General features: G+C 44.6%; 1 long non-coding RNA gene across 4 annotated transcripts in view; it reads right to left on the bottom strand.

Moving 5' to 3' along the window:
• The window catches only part of LOC142058695 (uncharacterized), a 264,243-nt gene that overhangs the window by 61,247 nt on the left and 181,529 nt on the right, over positions 1 to 21,467 (bottom strand). Inside the window, exon 6 of one of the 4 annotated variants that reach the window (XR_012661066.1) lies at positions 3,761 to 3,861. The exons of the other annotated variants lie outside the window; for them this stretch is intronic. This is a non-coding gene — a long non-coding RNA (uncharacterized LOC142058695). The remainder of the gene's footprint in view (positions 1 to 3,760; positions 3,862 to 21,467) is intronic. 4 annotated transcript variants of the gene reach the window in all.

The raw sequence follows: 21,467 nt of genomic DNA, 5'->3' as shown, positions 1-21,467 counted from the left end.
TAGCAAGATGTAACTCTTGTCAGATTGAAAGCATGGTAGGAATTGATGCTATGACTTCTATCTACGCATAGATAATATTTTTCACCCAACAGCTTACTCATAAAACTAATGCAGAAATACAGTGTAGGTCAGCCAGAAGTCTGTGGATTTGAGTCAAAATCTGATGAGCTGAAGTAGAAAACAAAAGGATTTGCTATTCTTTAGTGGCCAGTGGCTCAGACTTTTGCCCAGAATGTGGGAGCCCTGAACTGGGTACCATGTTTCCTTGAGGGACCTTTAGCTTATCTCTCCCAGCTCCTGTATCCTAGCCCATTTTTTCAGATACTTTTTGCTCTAGCTAAGACACTTCATCCTCCACCAACCAACATTGCACTGGTCTGTATCCTCTGTGTGTGATGTTTCTTTCCTGTAAGAACTCACCATGGAAAGCTAGGTGAAAAGTGGACACTGAACCAGAAAGATAAGACAACTTTCCTGGAGGACAGGTGGCAACAACATGAGTCATGAGAGGCTGAACCTAGGAAGTGCTGCAAGGGAATGGGGACACTTGAGGGGTGACCCAAGGGAAGCATAAAATAGAGATGAAACCAAAAGGTGATTGAGGTGTGACAGCTAGGCAATGCTCCTCCTCATGATGATGTTGTCACACAAGTAACCACACCAGGTCACTTGGAAGAAAAGAAGGGAACACAGAGAGCCTGAACTGCAAGGTCAGTGGAGGAAAAGGACTTATGAAGACAAAGATCCTTCTTGTGCTTTTGGCTGATGATACCACAGTATGTCTTGCACCTCCCAGACATAAATCCTGAATCAGAACCTTTCCAAACTACAGGTTTCTGTTAAAGCATATATGTGCAGGTCTATCTCAGTATATATTTGCCACATTATACGAATGTCAAAACCACCATGTCGGCAATACATTTTAACTCTTCAGGAAATGTCCTTTGTTTTCCTTTTCTGAGCATGATAAATTCAAGTAATTTGCTCTTACCCACTCTTCCAGAAATGAGAAAATAGCTTCTAATAAGACACAGAACAAGCTTATGTTAAAAAGCCTACTCCTTTTACCGTGCTAAACAGAAGAGCTACTTCAAGTTCAGACAGAATGGACAAAAAAATATGAGTTTTCAGACCATAATGGCAGAGAAATGCTTCCACTCTGTGTGTACATCAATTATTTCCTTCTATCCGTGGCTAATTACCCTTGGAAGCAAAATAGCTAACATCCAGTTGAGTACAGGCATCTTTTTTAATGTAATCAAGAACTCATCTAGCTTGAAAATTATGGCAATTATCAATGAAGTGGAGGGTTGTATGGACCTAATCCCTGTGGCAAAAAGTGCAGTGCATCATGGGAAGGCAATTTCCAGCAAGGAGGAAGGGGAGTGTCCAGATCATGGACAAAAATGCACAACTTATGATACAACTTTAGAGAGGCACTCGTGAGGACTCAGGAAGATGCAGAGATTAGCATTTGCCCCAGCCTCAAAAGTTCCCTTTCCAATTTTCAGTGAAAATTAAATATTTGGAGTGAAAATGGCTTTTTTTGGTGGAAACCAGATTTTTCCTTCAGAAAGTAAACTAGGTATAAAACTCCAAGCCACCAACATTAAAAATGCTTTGGGATTACTTTTTCCTCCACTACCATGTTCCGAATCAATTCTTCCTGCTTCTTAACACAACCTGGCTCATCATAAGATCTTTTACGCTGACCTGAGTTCAAACTGATTTGTACATGGAGCTTTTTACACCCATATGCACAGAAAAAGGCACATTGAGGAGACCACACACACACTCTGTACCAGCTTTCTCAAGGGTCGTCGTCATCCCCCCCAACAATTACGGCTGTCACGCCACCTCACAACATTTCTTTGCCTAATCTTGAATCCAGCTGACAAGCCATGTGCCCAGCAAAGCGCAGGGGAGCACCCAGAGTATTGCTCTATGCAGTATTTCAATATGTTTGGCCATGGTTTCTGATACACAAACACAATAATACTTTTTGCCTTGTTACCATCTCACAGTCCTATCCTAATTTTGGCATCCTTTGTTTCACTGGTTAGGAACAGGCTGGCTTTCAGAGAAAGGAGTTTGGACAGAAGGAGAGGGCTAGAAAGGTTTTCACTGCCTAATCCCACACCTTCTCCCCCTCCAGAGACCAACCATCAAAAAGTCACAAGAATCATAATGATGTTCATAAGGCGGCATTGGGGGTAATTTCTTCTTTTTTAACACCCATATATTGGGAATGCACCACATATGCTTAACAGGAAACATACAGCTAAAAACAAAGTGATATGTGGAAAAGAAGGTTCTTTACCTCATCAAGTCACTTCAAGAGCTGAGGAGCATTAGTGGTTTTTATTATTGACATTCTGTATTAGTCCTTTTGGAGGAGGCTCAATGCAATGGGAATTAGATATGTTGCTAAAAAATAAACAGGGATGTTTTTAATGCCTCTTTACACTATGCATCTCAACACAAGACTTTTGAGACAAAGAAAAAGACACAACACTAAGAAGCATGTGTGTTTGTGTGTGTGTATATATATAGGTACAAAAATATGTATTCTATTCTCCAAAGACCAAGTCAGATCACCAGTGGATTCTTTTATTTAACTAGCAACTGCATGAAGCCAAAAAAGAAGAGGCATTTAATTAAGACAACCAATAAGGGTTTGGCATGGGTACTACGAAAACCTTAGAAGCTTTTGGCTATTGAGACTTTTCTCCTGAAAGAGAAATCTTTGTTGCCTATCACAAAGAGTAGCAGCTCTGCAGGCTCACATGCTGTTCTGCAAAGATGGGAAGCAGCAGGATAAGGAAGACAACTGCCTTGCCTTCAGCAGTTCTTCTCCATGCTTTCTGATCCTTGACTAGCTGTTGGCCAAAATCTATGTGAGACACAGAGAGGAATGGTATGCTATATACAGTATTTGGCTTTTGGCAATATGGCAAATCACAACCTGAGATTCCAGACTGCATCTTCTAAAAAATTCTCGTTTTGTAGATAAAAATTTCAGTTTACAATCAGAACTAATTTTCCATAACTTTACATAAGCTATGACGTATCCACACTTGAAGGAGAATCATAGGGTTGTTTTCTGACCAAACACCCCATTAGATTAGAATTGTGTATTGCCTTGTTTGCGAATCTTCCTACAAACAGAGCATGTTCAGGGCAAAAGCTTTGATATCTGACTATCTAGGAAAATTCAAAGCTTAATCCCAAGTGCACTACTCTAACTATGAAGGAGTTATGTACCTCACCTCATATCTTTCCAGTTAAAGTGTTATTTAGCGGGACACAGAAGACCTTTTGCTCTTTATAAATAAAATAGCTAAGAGACATGAGTTACTGAAGTTAGGTTTCTGAGTTTGCACTCAAGCCCTTAAATAAGTGAAGGATAATTCTAAGATGCAGGAAACCTTTGGCCCTCTAGGTAAGATGCAACATATTTTGCTTGCCAGTTTGTACATGTTTCAACAGCCTTCTACCACAGTTTAGTGCTTCCGGAATTTCAGGTTTAAACAAATTCAGGGTGCCACAGGGAAAACTAAAGCTGATGTAGAAGCAGCAAAGCCTGTTCATCTCCAAAAATCACTCCTGAGATTGTCTGTGAGCAGATGCAAAGATATCTTTGGAAGCACTAAGTAGGGAAGTGAGGATGCAGGAAAGTGGGTGAGAAGGTGGTTTTATGTTCATTCCTTCATGCACATGGGATTCCTCCTGTGCAAGTCCTAATGGGGCAGACACAGACCTCAGGCAGAAATGGATGCTCCCAATCCCTCCTGGGTTTGCCAGGTTGTCTGTCAGGCAGGGCATTTTGCAGGTGTATCACAGTCCAGCAGAGTAGCTCATCTGAAATGAATGGCAGGGAGGCAGCTCAGGAGATCATCTACTCCAACTCTATGCACTGAGAAGGCAGGACTGGGTGCCAAAATTCCCCCTGAAGCCACAACAGCCGCTGGGCTCAGTAGCTTTGCTAAACCAGCGTCACTGTGCCCAGCATCCACCCACACTCCCCAGCTGGGCTGTGATGCACCAAGACTGGCTCCATGGGGACTCCGAGGGTGTACCTTGGTGAATTAAAACTCCAAGGAAAGATGAGCCTGGCTTTTGTTTTCTAAATAGACCTTTGAGTAATTTTGCTGTGCTGTAATCTCACGAGTTCATTTTTGTTCAATGGCCATGGCTTGTTTCTCTCCTGCAGATGATGAGAACACCCCTGAAAGGTTTGAAGGGAGGGAGCTGCTCTTGCCACAAGCCTGACTGAACGCAGGTGGTGAACAAATGTACAGAAAAAAAAAAGTACAGAGACAAGGAGAGAGCAAGGAGGAGAGAAAAAAGGAGCAGAAACCAGCAGCAAGGCAGACTATGCGGGGTGTGTGGGGGTGTGTGTGTGTGGGAGGGACAGACTGAGGAAGAAAGAAAAGGAACAAGATAAATAGTAGGTTGTGGCAGCTGCATGATGACAGGCATTGGGGTGAGCGGACAGATACAAGACCTAGCAACAGTTGTGAACTAAAAGTTTACAAAGGCTTATTTCTTTCCCTCACTCCAACTTTACAGGACTTGAACTCAGGAAGAGAGAAAACCACAGACTCTGTGTCTGCCCAGCCTGACCAGGACATCCTTTAAGAACCAGCCAAAAACCAAAAGCGCTGCGATGTGTGGCCAATGGCCATGAAGAACTCATGCAAGAGAGCAAATCCCAGGGAAGCCACCCATTTCTCAGCTCTGTCTGGCTCAGAAAGAAGCTCCCTGGCCTCTGGGATGTTGGCCGTTGGCACAAAAGAGCTTGCACAGAATTAGCCCATGAATTGGGCATTAGCTCTGTCAACTGGGCAAGCTCTCTCTTGTGGCTGAAGAGCCAAACAGCATTTATTTTACTCCTTTCGGGTTTGTAGAAGCTCCTTCCTGGAGCAAATTAAATATTTTCTCTTCTTCTCCCTCCCTCCCCACCCCACCTTTTTTTTTAAAGTCAATGCATGCTCTGCTGTTACATGCAAAAGCCAAAGCAAGAACATGCACATTGCCTCAGGACCCAGAGTTTAATTTTGAGCCATTTCACTGCAGTAGAGAAACTGATAATAGAGAAGTGGCTCACAGCCAGCAGGACTTATACCTGCATAAGCAACACCCCACGGATTTCCAGTCCATCACCATAACTGCTCCAAGCAGTATATGCCTATTCATAGGGAACAGAGAACATGGACCTGAAATGCTGGATTTGCTGCTTTTCTTCATTAGCGCTTATTTTGACTTTGTCTCCCAAGTAAATGGGCAAGTTCCATCCACCACTGGCCGTTTAAGACACCGTTTATTGCCAAGACAAAAAAAAAAAAAGAATGTTCCTTTGCTATAGGCTTTATATTCAAAGCAGAAGGAAGAACACAGTTCGAGACTACTAATGCAGCTGGCTGCTATTAAAAAAAAAGAAAAAGAGAGAAAAATAATAAAAAAAAGAATTCTCCTCTACGCTGGCTTTGATGCCAAACAAAAGAAACAGCTAAATTTTTTTCCCCCAAATAAAGCATCCTTTCACAAAACAGAAATTCCTCAATCAGAGAAGATGTAGGTAAAAATCCTGGTGTGGGCAACTTTCTGAAAAGCTGTCTTTAGGTTTTGCCTTAGTATAAATTAGAAATCTATTTCCATGATACTGTCCCATGGTGGGGAGCACAAAAACCATGAAGGTGCAGTTTCCACAGGTGGGACTAACTTCCTAAGCAGTGCGTCATTGCACAGAGAGTTGAAACACAAAGTAAGCAGATGTTTGCACCAAGCATTTCTTTATGCCCAGGTTTGCTTGGACACAGGAAGGTGGTTGCCTCTCCCCCAGGAGCTCTGCTCCCCTCCCATGCTACTGTGCAGCTGCTGTGCTCAGTTCCTTTCAGCAATAGGGAATACTGACTTCAAAATTGGTTTCCCAGCTCTTAAGCCAACACACACTCCTGTTCTTTTACATTTAATGGATTTAAAACAGTCAGGTTTCCGTCTGGTCCCAAACGCGTATGCATTTCTTAATGTATTCAGCCTAAACTAACCCAGCTCTGATTCCTGAAAATATTTAAGGACACACTTAATTTAAAACATGTGAGCAGTCTCAGCAAGGCCAGTGGGATTATGCTTGAATATATGCTTGAATACACATTCTAACACCTCCCAACCATGCGTCTCCTCCTCCACGCCCCAAGATGAGGGCCAGGAAAACTCAGTAACAGCCAATTATGCCCCAGAGGAGCTTTGTCCCTAAGGACAAAAGGTAAACAGGAAGCAAAGCAGCGAAATTATTTGCCCCAACATCAGAAAGCAAGTCAGTAATGCAGCCAAAATGAGCACCAGTGACCCAGGGTCCAATGGCTCCAATGTTCAAAGGGAACCATACATGGGGCTGTCACATCATAGCATGCTGCAAAAGCTGTAGCCACAGCAGTGTTTTAACAGCCCCTCTCCCCTAAACAGCATTAAGAAGTATTAGAGGCAAGTGAGACCTGATTAGATTACTGTAACAGCCTTCTCCAAATAAATACAAGCTAAAAATAGCACCAGAGGACAGAGATTACGTCTCGCCAAGAAGCGGGTAAGCCACCCTCACTGTAGGCACATAAAAGCAGGCTAGACAGATGTTTACACTGGGTGATTTAGCACATCTGAATTTGTCAAGTTGTTTGATAACTTCATAGTCCAGAACGTTTCTTTCCTCATTACAGAAACATCTTGGTTTCCAGTAAGAAGTGTTGCTGGCACCGGAATTCCCCACATGCTGTTTTCTGCACAGCAGAAAGCAGAGGAGTTTATCACACAGAAAAAAAAGCCGTAGATGGATGGCAGTTTTCAATGAGTTTCTGGTGTGTTTCCCTTTCCCTTCTTCCACCCCTTAAAATGTTGCTGTGCCCATGCAATGCGTACAAGCTGGATCCTTTCTTTTCCCAGGCTCCCGGCTGCAAAGTAAATATACAATGCCAGTGCAGTGCTATTCTTCCACTGCCTATGCTCTGCAGGGAAACGGGATCCGATTTACCCCAGAAGCTCTGCTGCTGTGTCTCAGCTCTACAGGGACACTCCTTAATCTGCATGAGAAATCCAAAGGACTTGGAACAATAAGAGAAAAGGAAATAATTGTTTTAAGACACGTACTGAAATATCATTGTGTGGATGTATTTAACAAATAGGGATTGCAATGGCCAAATTCAGGCTTCCCCAGGGCTAGTTTCTCAGAACTAGGCCGCCCCATCCTTTCTGTGGGTAGGAAAATAGGAGGGGAATGATTTGCAAAAGTCTCCTCACCTGCATGGAGAAGTGATGGTAGTTGGGGTCCAGGGCCATTGAAGACCCCACCTGTGCCAGGGTGATGTAGCCAGGGATTTTGCAGGGCTTGGACAGGAAGGGCACTATGTGCATGGCCATGTTTCTACACTATTCAAAGAGTTCAAAAACCTCTGGGGAAAACATTTGCCTTAAAAGAGGTAGTAAGAGACTCAAAGTGCAGATGCTGCATCCATTTATACACTGGCCAACAGTGGCTCTTGGCTTGCCAAACCTTGAAGAATTTCCCCAGGGCTGGGATGTTCATAATGCGCAGGAGAACAAAGTGCCCGCTGGACACTCAAATTTGGTGGGGGCTGGATGCCTGGGCCCCTCTGGCTGCTGTTGGTAGACCTAGCCTAGATGCCTGTCCTTTTGTTTTGATTTTTTGATTTTTGTGGGTTTTTTTTGTTTTTTTTTTTTTGTTTTTTTTTTTTTTTTGTTTGTTTTGATTTGGATCAGAAGTGTTTGTTTTGATTTGGATCAGAAGTGTGGTTTGGAAAGAGAAGTTCTGATCTTCTCCACTTTCTGCACTTTGGCTCCCACCACACAGGTGGCTCCCACAGCTCCTCTCAAGCTGTGGGAGCAGAACTCGTTTTGGGTACAAACAAAAAGTACAAAAAGTACAAAAAGTACATCACATCAACTAATGGGTCCAAGGTCTGACCAGAACTAGTCAAAGCAAACCCCAAAACACGTACAGCATGGACATCAAGTCCTTAGCACTAATCCTTCACCCTCCACATCCATTTCTATGGCACTGCTGTGTCTGCTCATGTAGATATCGCCTAGACTGCAACAAGGTTGCTCCGTGCACCCTCTGTTAGCCATACTGGGGTGCCACGTCCAGCTGAGCCCATTGTACAAAGCATCTCTGCTATCAATGACTGTCACAGGACAGGATTGCAAGACTACAGGCCTATTTTTAAGGGCATTGTATTTCATGGCAGACATTGGTTCTGCAGGGAGACCAGCAACTTTGAGGTTAGGCAGCACAACCTCCATCTGCTTTGCAGAAGCAAATCCATGTGCAGCCCATCACCGCTGTAGGAAAGAGTGAGCAGGCTCCCAGCACCACAGTGTAACAGCCCACCTCAAAGATCTCTGCTGGTCCTCACCAGCCTCCCAGGAAAAGCTGTGGAAACCAGAGCCACAGCTCTGCAAAGAGAACACTCTTGCCCTGCAGCCAGCCCCTTTGTGCTGACACACACATCACTGATCCACCTGAATTACTGCAATCACAAGTGTCCTTCAGTACCAGAACCCATCTCAACAACTCCCTATGGCTCCAGGGCCAGCAAAACCCCTTGACACACGTGGGGCACTAAATGGGGTGCATAGCTAGCAGTACCCATGTCCGGCTGCAGATATTTGGACCCCCTTCTGGGGGGCTGCACAGCCAGGATGGCAAAGAGATTTAAGGCAAGAGCTCCATCAGTAATGCTGGGAGCTGGGAACCTAAGCCTCTGCCACAGGGAGCTTTGTAAACATCAGCCCAGGTTTGTTCAGGGCCAGGGCCTGGGATTCCCTCCTCCTCCTTCTCTCTCTCTTTTGCATCAGCAATGTCGCTCTTTCTCTGTTTCCGAAAGGGGGTCTTGCAGGGCGCTTTGCATCAGAGATCAGGAGCCATTTTGAAAGGAGGAACCCGCAGTTTGACCCCTGCTCTATTGAGAGACCTTTTGTGCCTCTGCAAAGCTCTCCACTCTGCACCGGCCCTGCCGCCAAAGGAGGGAAACGCTGCAGGAAGCACAGATTCATTCTACTGCTGACAATCAGGAACAGCAGTGTCCTCTGGTGCCTTCATTGTCCAAAGGTGTTTGAGTGTAAAGCTCACGCATAATAGCGACTTTCCAGGATGCCTGCTGAAAAAGCCCTTTGGTGCTCGCCAGCCCTGCCAGGAATGCAAGACCTCAGGTGTCCAGGCTTATCTTCCAACCAAACTCATTCATTTAACAGCCAACACCGATTACTCCTTGTAGTTAAAAGAAAGCCCCAAAACAAAGGCTCAGCAGCCCTGTGCTCCTTGGCCATTCAGCGCTGCCAGGGCAGGAAGCAGGTGTTTGAGGTCTGCATTCCCTCTCCAGTCTGAAGAGGCTGGAATAAGATACTGCCTTTTGAAATGTCCACTAAAAAGAAAGAAAGAGACAGCACACCATTGCTTTGCAGGCTGGGGGCAGGCGAAGGGCTCAGCTAATTCATAGCATGAGCTGGCTGAGTGCTGCAAAAGGCATTCCCATGGAAATTTCTGCAAATATGGAAATGAATCTAGCTAAGCAGTTTTTACACTTTTTTTTTTTTTTGATAGGCTTTATGTGAGCCCTTGGGGAATGCACACCTTTCACTGTGAACATCTATGTACTTGGTTTGCTGGTAAACAGGTGTTTGCAATGGAAATGGCCAGGCCCATTGCCTTGCAATGACAACGGGAAGCACCCAAGCACCCATCACATCAGCATCCCACTCTGTTACCAAGGTACACATAAGACTGGGAGTGCTTGGCTGGCTCAGGTGAACTACAGACACTTAGCTCTGAAAATCCTCCCTGAATTTAGAAAAAAATTCTCCGAAGTGCAAACTCTTGGTTGGAGTGGCAGGGGGTAGAACTTGCAAATGAAAGTCTTTAGTAGGAGCAAAAGATAATGTTTGTCACATAAGTAACAAACTGAAACTTGAAATCATCCATGTGCAGGTCAGGGTTCTAGTGTAACCTCTGTTTTGCCCTCATAAATTATATTAATTTGTATTTGTTATGCAGAGGTATTAAAAGAAAGGCTGATGAGGGGGTGCTTGTGCTAACATAGGTCCAAAGGCTCTGCTCTCTCAGGCTTCGTCTGCTCTCAGGCTCTGCACCAAGTGCTTAGCAAGGGGAGTAGCTAGGGCATGCGCTTTGAAATCACATTTGAACATGATGCTGAGCTGCTTGCTCTGCAACGGGTCTTTGAGAACATGCCCTGGCCACATCGCAAACATGAATGGGATTTCCTGGACCTTTTTTTTTTTTAAAAAAATAATTTATTCCAACAGAAAATTACAATTTCCTCTCCCTTTTCTCACTCATCAGCTGAGCAGCAAATGTGGGGTTAAAGCACTGGATCCAGCTCAAACAATTTCTGTGCTGTAGCATCATCTGGGCATTCAACAAAGGGTCTTTGTCCTGTTCTTACTACACATGGGATAGCCAGGCAGTGCCCACGTCAGCACTGGATGAGCCCAGCCCAGCCCCAATGTCCAGATCAGAGAACAGCAGCGCATTGAGCTCAAAATGGCCCAGACAAATTTCTCAGCATCTCTAGCTATTAGCTGTACCTCAAGCTATCATTCCTGCAAACCTCACAGCACAATGGGGCCCTTCTGAAATGTGTATTGTCTCTTAACCCAGTTATGTTAAGATAATAGCATCCCCCCACCTCCCTTTTTAATAAAGCTGCCAGTTTTAAAGATGCATCACAGTAATTTCTTAAAAAGCTACAGGCCATCAATGCTGCCTAAGTGCTTTTTACTTGGAGTACTGCACCAGGGGACTGCAAAGAACTCACAGACTAAAAATATTCCTACCTCATTATACACTCTGGTGGATTACTCGATAGTTACATTTATTAGATCCAAAGGTAATTACCGTTTTACTAGTCAGGTGTCCCTTTTGCTAATACATGAAGTCAACCACTCCACCATTGCCTATCAATAATGCCCCGCATGCCAGCAGGTCCTCTGCACTCATGCCAACACACAAGGAAGGTGCTCATCCCCCCAGTGGTCACTTCCAAACACCTCCTCCTCCCACAGGGGTAAGGCTTGTGTATCCAAGCCACAGGCAGGCTCATACGAAGCCAATGTGACTGTCAGGAGATGGAGGCTCCTCTCCTCTGCCCAAGCCTTCTGGCTCTGCAGCAGGGACATCTGCCAGAGATGCATGCTGCCTGCAGTGAGCACTTCATACCACGCATGATGCCTTCAAGGTGACACAGATACAGCACAGAGGCAGCCCTGTGTGTGTGTGACAACCGTTATCCATGCTGGAGTGAAAAGGAACCACCATGCACCCATCCTCATCATGAGGTCCCATCAGGACCAGGACTCAGGGATCATGTCACCAAAACTTCCTCATGGGCCTGAGCACTTTCAGGAGCTATTTGCAGCAGCAAGCTAGTGACTTGCAATTGGATTTAGGCTATGAATAAGTGTTTGTTTTACAAACAGTGGTCAGATGAAGCCATTCCACCTCCTACATGTTTACTACCATGGCTATGCCAGAGCTGCCCCATCAGCTACCGACCAGCCAGCCTAAGGGGAAGGAAGCAGCCATTCCTGGTCAGTGGCAGCAATGTTTCTAGCTGGCCCAGCCAGATCAGGAACAGGACATCTGTCCACAGCCCTACGTGCCTTCGACCATTTTTACCCCGAGGAGACACTAGTCCAGAGTTTCTTCCACCCTCCCAGCAGAGCCATCAGTTCAGTGCCTGCTTCTACTTTGGTCCTCATGTTGCCATTTCATGGGATGAATTTGTAAGAGCAGATAGAGGGAAAAGGCTGCTATGCTGCCAGCGGAAAATATGCAGGAATGAGAGGTCAGCAGTACAGTCCCCTCAAAATCCCGGAGACATATTAAAGGCTTTATTGTTTGGCGTCTAATACTGGGGGCTGCTTTGTCTCTTCTCTCTGCATTTAAAGCTACACTCACTTTTGGTTTTTTGTCCAAGTCTGATCAGTTACCAAAAGACATTTCTATTCTCTCCACAGTCGTTTCCAGGAAGGGTAATTAATTTATGTTAATTTGGAGAGAAAAGGCATAGCAATGAACTTTTCAACCAATCCAGAGATAAATGGTAATATATTAAAAACTTACTGGTGATAAAAAGATAAGACACATAAGTTACAACCTTTCCACCATAAAGTACTGCTTACTGAAAGAAGCAAATTATTTTGAGTAGCTTCAACCATTTTCAAATAATCTAACTTAAAACATTAATCCATTTTTTAAGCTGAGCTAAAATGCATTTGGCTTGTTCCTTCTGAGCCAGCCTCTTTAGTTCAGTGTTACTGGCAATCCAGAAGCAAGAAATTCCCTTGAACAACTCCAGACTGTCTGTGCTATGGCTACACATGGGAGATACTGAGGGGCTGTGTTGGATGCAGGTGAGAAGGAAGGAGACAAAATCAAAAAGCTTGTACTTTCCACTGAGTATTTTACATTCCTCAAACCTGTCTGGGATGCTTTTTGCCTTTTTTCCCAAAACAAAAATCAGTTTTCAGCAAATATTATGGTGGCTTTTGTTTTTTGTTTTGGGTGGTGTTTTGTTGTTTGGGCTTTTTTTTTTTCTTTTTTTTTTTTTTCCCCAAAAGCTATTTCTTGCTCCAAAAATGCTTGGAGAGAACATTTTGATACACAGTAATATTCAGAAACCTGAGTGGTAGACATCAGCAATTCCCTCTTGGTGGGAGGTTATCCAGCAGTGAGGGGACATCTTTCACTGTATTTCACTCTCAGTAGAACAATAAATGAAACAATGGCATTCAATCCAGTTCCAGCTGGACATCCCTTTCTATTTTCTCCAAGCATTGCATGCCTGTTTTGAGTTGATGCAGATGTAAAAGACGACCCAGGACAACTCTTTCTTTCCTTTTAAAAAAGCTTTTCTCCTGATTCAGATGAGGAAGAGGGTTAGGAGTAGAACAGGGTTTAGACAAGTGAACTAGATTTCAAGGCCAGTAAAACACAGTAAAAAAAATAATCCCTGGGAGTTGCAACTCTGCCACTTTGAGCCTATTTGCTGGTCCAGGAGCTGGCTACTGCCTGGCCCATAGTCCAAAGCCACCCTAGGAGATACTAACACTTTCAATGGTGTTGTAGCTGCACCCCCAGATTTCAAAAATGCACAAATGAGGAAAAAATGGTGAGTCACACCAAAGCAAAATTACTTGGTGCAAAACTGGATGTATATCAAGAACAATGGAGAGCAGGGACAGAGCTACAGCTAGGTTACTGCAGGGAGAGTGAGAGAAGAAAAACACCAGGAAGAAAAGTGTTGCACAGCAGGAAAAATTCAATTTTTTTACAACCTCTGTTCCCCTCCTTCCCCAATAGTGCCAACATATCCACCAGCTGCTTTAAATCTCACTTTCTTGGGTAAAAGGTAAATTGCATCGGGAAGGAACAGCACCAGTTGCCACCCAAAACCATACCAGTCCAGGACAGAGCAAAGCCCTTGTTAACTAACAGACACTGATGCAACTCCTGCAGCAATTAGCACTAATCTGCAGCATTTATGGCTGATCGCAGGTTTGAGCTGCACAGATAGATTGATCCAGCAGAAAACGCACCCCAGACATAGGGTTTATTCTGCCTAAACCAGGGATTACGCAGGCACACACATGCTATTTCAGTCCAGAAACTGAATGACAAATCTGAAGTTGACAAACTGTTTATGAGATCAGTCTCTGAAGTAATTGCTGGCAAATTATCATGAGGAACATACCAGGCAGCAAGGCAAACCCCTTCTGGAAAGGAAGATGTGATGCTTGTGCTGGTGTCTCCTTGGGCATAAGACTTGAACCCTACCGCTGGCTGCATTTAGAGCAAGGGCTCAGGGCTAGGATTTCAAGGCTCTCTTCACTCAGTGTTTTTTGTCAGGGGGTAACACCTTGCTGGCAGTGCTTTCTGTATCCTCTGTCCAAAATCAAATTACTTTGTGCAAATGGAAAATTACCTGAGAAATAAGGAAGGCATTTAATGAGGGATTGGGATTCTCAGAGGAAGAGTTAGGTGCATGGAACCAATGTCTTCCCAGTGGAACTCCCGGCAAGGCACAGCCAGTTGACATGAGGTTCATAAATGCTCTCTGATGTCTGTGTGATCCTTCTAGACTTGCCAGCCTCAGGAATCATGGAAGCAGTCCCCAGGACATCAGCAGCTTTGCTGGCAGCAGGAATTATGCGCATCCTTCCCCCTGGTGCATAATGACCATGTCCAGCTCTTGCTGCCCCCTCTGCATCTCTACTGCTTCCCTGGCCACCACTTTCCACGAGCTTTGGAGATGCTTGACACCTTCCCGAGCATCCCACCCCAGCAAATGTGATGGACATTTCTCAACAAACTCAAAAACTCTTATCAATCACCATACAAAGTGAGCTTGCCCCTCTAACCAAGCCAAAATACTGCAAGGAGCCAGCTGGGACTGGGCAGCCACCGCTGACCCTCCAAGCCGGCTCATCCTCTCTCCTTCACATCTCTCAGTTTCTACCAAAATTTCAGCAGAGGTTCTTCAAAGTGGCCTGAAGGATCCTAGAAACCATCAACACTTTTGGCACCATTAATTTGCTGTTCTTTTCCACTGCATTTTCCACAGCACAACATGGACCTGACACATTTTAGAGCTGTTTGCAAGGGATGCAAACAGCTTTATTTATTATTTATCTTTAGTTATTTATATTTATTCAATATATTATAAGTTACATATTTGTATAATATATAACTAGTAATAAAATTTATATATTAAATATAATAATACGCTAAATATGTATTTATTTATCTTTATTCTGGTGCAATGGAGGGAGAAACCCACAGCACCGAAATATCAGATACTTCTCCAGAACCAAGCCAATGAGGCAACAGCACTGTGGGGCTCAGAAAACAGCCTCCCAGGGCTTCATGTTCAATCCACCAGACCATGGCACCTCTGCACGCTTTGCTGCCGCTGGCAAGGGAAGGGGAATTACTCCCCCCAATGATTCTAGGTAGTTGCAGCCTGGCTCCCTTGGTGGAGGAGCTGCACAGTCATTTAGGTAAAGGACTCATCAACGATTTGTAGTTTCTTCCACAAGGGAAAAATAAAAGGCTGCCGACAAGCAGCAGCTTCCCTTTGAAGTGAGGTAAGTGTAGAGTCAGTGCTCAGATCGCTTCGCAGCCAGCAGGCTGGTGCCAGGGAGTACTGATCAATACAGAGGCACTTAGAGGCACGGCCGCAAGCCCCTTTGAAGGCAAAAAGTCCTCCTCACCCTCATTGCCCTTCTGCTCTGCCAAGGAGCGCAGAAGTGACTGTAGAAAGGAGCCCATGAGCTGATGTATCAGGAAGACATGGCTGCGGGCACTCTGGACCAGCTGTACCTAGCACAGCCCTGCTGCTGGGCTGTCACACTTGGCCATCCCAGGGATATAGTAGTGTTTTTTAAAACCTAGGATCTCTGTTTTACCCATAAATCAAGCTCAAGCCAAAAGGAAGGCTTCTTGGACCTTGTGGCTCTGGCAGCATCGTTGTCACGGCCCTACAATCGCTCACGTCCCTGGCTCCTGTGGTACCGACCAAACTTGCCCTTTGCTGGCTGCAGGAGCAGGATTTGCAGCAAAGAACTTGGCTACACATCCCTCCACCCTCTTTGTGCTTTGGGGAAGGTATGCAGTGCTGCGACGTGGAGACAGGAGCCCTGTGCCTGCTGCAGCATGGTAGGCAGGCTTGAGAAGGATCCCCCTTCCTGAGAGCCCAAGTCTTCTGAATAATGGCCCGTGTGCTGTGTCAGATGAAACCACTGTTGTGGGGGTAATTCTGTGTTGGCAACTTGGGAAGCTGCTGGGAAGCACCCAGGGTGAAGTGATCACACATTGATCCAAGGTGCAACCGTACACAAATGTTCCTCTCCTCTTGTATTTTCCTTGGAACCAAAAGCAATGGGGAAAAGGAAGCAAAGCAAGACAAACAGCACCAACAACTTAACCTACTAGCAGCCGCAAGGCCAGGTTGACATGGGGTAGAATTTCCCAGAAGAGATTTTCAGTGTCACACAGAGGACATTTTGAAAGAAGACGATGAAGTTGCATGTGGGGAGCAGAAAAATGGGGAATACTCTCCTGGGAGGACTGGTTCAGACAGGGTCTTCCATTTCTAGCATGGGGACTTGATATACCTTATTCCCCAGTCTCCCCACTCCTCACATCACTGAATTCGCACATTTTTATGTAATAGATGAAACTTTCATACCCTCAAACCCAGCAGAGGAACCTTAACATATATAATGTGGCATCCTGACCACAGGAAACTTTCAGACTTCTTTGAGTTCCCAGCCACAACCTGTTCCTTAATGCAGTTTTATGAGTGAGGAAAGCATCACTGCTGACAGGAGCAGAACAAAACTCTTTCCTGCACCATGACGGCCAAATTGTTAAGCTGAAGAAAATGCAATGCAACTGTTTCTTAATCCTAAAACAATGGTTACAGAGCCTAAGCAGGCAGATGTAGGGTTCCCTACAAGGCCAACCAAAACTTCTGTTTGTTTCTGGGAGAGGTTCAACAATCTAAAATAAACAGCACAGCCATTGAAAACCTATCGCCAGCTCCCCTGGCAGCCTGCCTACAAAAAGCAGAAGCTTGTAAAGAAGGTATTGAGCTCCAGCTGGCAGACACAAACCAAACTTGAGCACATTTGTGGGGAAAGTTGAGGGCAATACGGCTGGCTTCTGCGGTTGAGAAACAGAGCAGCTTTCCCTTGCTTTTGGATACACCAACAGTGAAATTTGGGGTCTTTGACCTGCAGCCTGAAGATGAACAGGGTCCACCTGCCCCAGAGAGCCAGGACCAAAACAAAGGCAGGATACCCATGAGGAGGGATATTTATTTGGGTTCCCTCAGGGGTATCACAGTGGCAATAATCATGACCCAGCAATTTAAGCTAGGACATACAAGGACTTTTCTTAGAAGAAATGGGATGCTGTTTTTAGAACATGTAGGACAGCCACTGTAAACAGCAAAATTTCTCTACAACCATAAAACCTCACAAAAACCCCAAAACCACAGGCAGGAAATTAAAGAGAATTCAGAGGAAAAACACCACCAAACAATTGCATCTCTGTAGGGATTATACTGGGAAAAGCTAAAAAAGAACAAAAACCTTGATCTTTCAAAATACTCAGCCTGTGCTCAGCTTTGCCAGCAGGATTTGGGAAGGCAGCCCTTCAAACACCAGCAGTTCAGCTGCTGCCATGCAAGACAGGGCACTGGGGACCATGACTGACAACAGGAGGGGAAAGAAGAGGACCCATGAGATCCCCTTTATTTCTGGCTTAGTCTATTCATTCCAAAACTAGAATCAAGTCCAAACTAGCCAATGTCACAGGCTTATTACACTTGCCTGCGTTTTTTTTCCTAACTTTTTTTTCTTTTTCTCTAATGCAGCTCTGTAGTACGGTTTTTATTTTAGCTAATGAATCCCTGCCCACACATATGAGAGACTCCAAAACACCCACAGACCAGAGGCAGGGGAAGGAAATGCCAGAATTGTTTGCTGAAATCTGGCAGAGGCTATTTTTTGCAAGGGCCAGAGGAACACAGTGTTCTCCAGAGATCCTGAGAAGGGTGAGGTCAGAGACTGGCTTCTGCCACAAGGCCTCAGCACTGGGAGGGTTTTTTGTCTTTTGCAATTACATAATGTCTTTTCCATGCCTTAAGTTGGTTGCTTCCAGATTGCTGGAGAGAGCTCTGAAATGACATACTCTACGGCTTTTAAAACAAACAAAAAAACAAACACAGAAAAAAGCCCAAACGCCACAACACACTTCTGCTAGTATAAAACTGCAAAACCTCGTTTCCTGACACAGTCCTGTATTGTAACAGATGGAGGAAAGGGGTGGGGGGGGGAGGGCTTTTATTCCCCCTTTCATTTTTCCATATTATCCATGTCTTGGCAAAGCACCGCTGTCACAGAGTGGTGGAAAGTTCATTTACGGGAAACCTTCCGAAACTGGAGCAGCTCATAAAACTTTTAATGCAGACCTGGTTAAAAAATAATGACATAAGACCTGAATATTTTTCAGTTCAGTTGGGGAATGCATTTTTTGTCTATTCCTATGTTTGAGCAAATGATTATATTAAGGGCTATTTTAATCATTAAAAGAAAGACAGAAAAAAAAACCCTCCTAGAAAGGCAAAGCAGAGATGTAGCAAGAGTTCAAGAAGTGAGTGAAGCTCCTTGGGTCTTGTGATCCCAGTCAGGCAATGAGAGGGCGCTTACACTACATTGCCTAAACTCTTTACCCACCCTTACCCATGGATGAACTTCTTAGCAAGGCCTTTAGCTAACACTGACCAAAAGTAAAGCAGCTATGAGGCAACCTGGAAGCTTTTAGGAATGAAAAATAGCACTTTCTAATTTTTTATACAGGCAGATGATGAAGATGATTTAGATGATGGGGCAGAACCACAGGCACCAATGGACTGATGAGCCCTGCATCACATTGCAAGCTATGCCTCCAGTTGGCTACAGCCTGGGGAAAACCACTCACATCCGGATCCACAAAATGACTTCAGCACCAGACCACTACCTCTTTGAAGGCTCCAAGCAACTTATTCAGCTCTCAGAAAAATGACTGTGTTCCCTAAAATAAAATGGAGGTATCATGTCCCCATCCCATCAGAGAGGTATGAGCACCTGTGGATCTGCTGGGTCTAATTCACATCTTCTCTCTGTGTCTTTCTCCCCAGGCTCTAGCCTCAGCATGGGTCAGCATGAGGAAACATTTGCTCAAGACACTCTTCTCTCTAAACACCCTCAACCCCTGATCCTCCAGGACTGCCCCTCTCCCATCCCCATGGTCTTCCCATTCTTCCCCTGCTTTTTGTACAGATACCTGGGAGCACAGGGTATGGGATCAGAAAATGGGGTCAGCAGTGAGAGTATATTTGCCTAGTCTGAGTATCTGGAGAGATGGAACAATTTGGAGACACTTGGACAAAGCCTCAGGAAGTCCTGTAACAGCCACAGTGAATTGCACCCCTGGCTTAAATAGTTCAGCTGCTCTAAATCCACATGGTCTGTGATTCAGGTGAACGTCCCAGCTCAGCCCCCAGGGCAAGGAGAAAAGTCAAACGCACTGGAAGGGGCAGAGCAAGAAGAATAGGAAACAAGAGAAAGCTAGTCATAAACAGCCCATTCTGTCCTCCAATGATAGAGCAAAGGCATTTTCTACCTAACTTGGACTGTACAAACAGGAAATCTGTGTACGAGTGTATTCCCACAGCCATGCACACGAGGGGTCTGTGTGCCACTGGAGTGCCTAAAATGAATCATTCCTTGTCCTTCCTCAGACTTCCCAGTAGGAAGAAGCTACACATTTGACTGTATAAAAAGGAACAATTTTGCCTGGTAAGATGTGGTCAGCAGTAACCCAGGCCTTGCTGGCAGCCTAAAATACACTGCAGGAGATACAGGTGGCTGCTAGGCCGCCGAGTGCTGCATCAGTGTTTCCATATGAACCTACTATTTTCAAGGCTGCTACAAATAAGCCAAGAAAGAAAAGAAACAAAAGGAATCTGGCCGCAAAATACTTTTCTTTTTAAAATATATAAACTATGCTGCTGGTTTTCATTTCCAATAGAAAAATTTGGAACTGAGCATTCTTGTTTTACAACATCTTTTTCCCCACATGAAGACGACTCCTGTCTTCCTTGTGATCTTTAAGGTAAGCTTGCCTGCCTTCTCAAAAAAATTGAATCAAATAGTTAATTTTTTGCTAGAAAATTGGTAACATGATTGATCCAAGGCTTATGGAGGTCAGTAGGGCTAAATGGGGAAGAGAGGATGAAGGTGCCTGTCAGTACATCTAGGAACTTGTCCCTTCCAAAATACTTGCTCCGTCAGTGGATGCAGTGATATCTATGAGTCCTTTTCAGTAAGAAAAGCAGTAATTAGAATTTTTAGAAGGAATTAGTCATCCCAGGTACACTGATTTTCAGTGTCTGCCAGGGAAGAGTTAGAAAGATGGGTCTGTGGTTGAGACCACCTGTCTACGACCTCTCTGCTCCTCCCCAGATTTCCTGTGCAACCCTGAGGACACTTGGAGGATGTTTTTGGCAAGCTAGTACAGACCCTGAAAACCTAGCCAAGTCCCATATACATTGCTGGATGCCCAAATGCTGCCAGAAACTGCGTGCATGTGCTATGACTGGCCTCATATTCCTACTGGTAAACTGGGGATAGGAAATCTTCCCATACAACAGGTGCATCAGGAGCAGAGAGACATCACTTGGGAATCCTACATTGATAGAGGCAATGCAAGTATATCAGACAGACAGAAAGTGAACAGCAGACCAAAAATTTATCCTCTCCCAGCTGACCCAATGTTGAAGTCAAGACCGAAAGAGGGATGCACCTGCAGAATTCACCCATCCTTGCTGAGAGCTGCTGAAGATGACAATGGTATTTCAGGCTCCAAACCTGAACATCTTGCATTTCATCTCATTGAAAATATTTTGATTTATGATCTCAATTATCTGTTAACTGAAATCCCACATCTCAGATATCATGAAATTAAGCAATAATGAATAAGAAGCTGTGCTGTTGAGGCACTTTAAAGAGTGATTCATATTAAATAAGAGACCATGTAGCCAATATAGTAGTTTGCCAGATTAACACATGCCTCCCTGAATAGTATATACTTCTATTTGTGGCTGCTTTGGAAACATCAGTGCATTCAGTAATTAGCAAAGTGTGAGACTAATAAAATACAAAAAAAAAAAGAAAAGAAAGATGAGAAGAAAAACTTTGGGTATGAGTGGAGCTTGTGCCTTAACCAAGCCTGAAGGAGAATTTAAAGATTTAATTACAGCTAATGAGAACACATTTTAAAGCTGCAAAGCTCTTTTTGCAGCTTAATAATGCATAGAAGGAACCACTGAAGTGTGATGCTCCCATGGGGGCCACAGAGTGTTTCTCTGGGAACACATTCAAAACCCAAAGGGAAGTGGAGAGTGATCCAGAGGCCAAAGGGGAAAGGCAAATCCTGCAATGAGATGGTCACTTCTTTTCCAGCTTTTGCACATTAAAATTCCTCTTGAGCTCTTCTGAGAGTTACTACATTAGCCAAAGCTTATGGTAAGCAGAGAACCTGAAAAATTGTCCTCCAAGGAGACAACGTGGCTTACACAGCCATCTCTGCCAATTCTGTTTACTTATGAAATATTAAGGCAGTACCGATGACAGTTGCTGGCTTTGACAGCACTGGAGGCCAAATACCTCTGTAATTTATAAGGGGTGGCCAGCCCACTCCCAAGTGCCTGCCCAATGTGGTTGAGACCAAAGACAGCCTATAATGGGGGTGCTTAGCCCCTGCATGTGTTCTGACCTTGCCTGAATGCCAAACTTGGGACCTTTTGATGCCATCACAGCTCAGCTGG

Source organism: Phalacrocorax aristotelis, chromosome 6 (genome assembly GCF_949628215.1).
Source record: "Phalacrocorax aristotelis chromosome 6, bGulAri2.1, whole genome shotgun sequence".
In the NCBI taxonomy this organism is placed as follows: Eukaryota; Metazoa; Chordata; class Aves; order Suliformes; family Phalacrocoracidae; genus Phalacrocorax; species Phalacrocorax aristotelis.
This window is presented reverse-complemented; position numbering and strand designations above follow the sequence as displayed.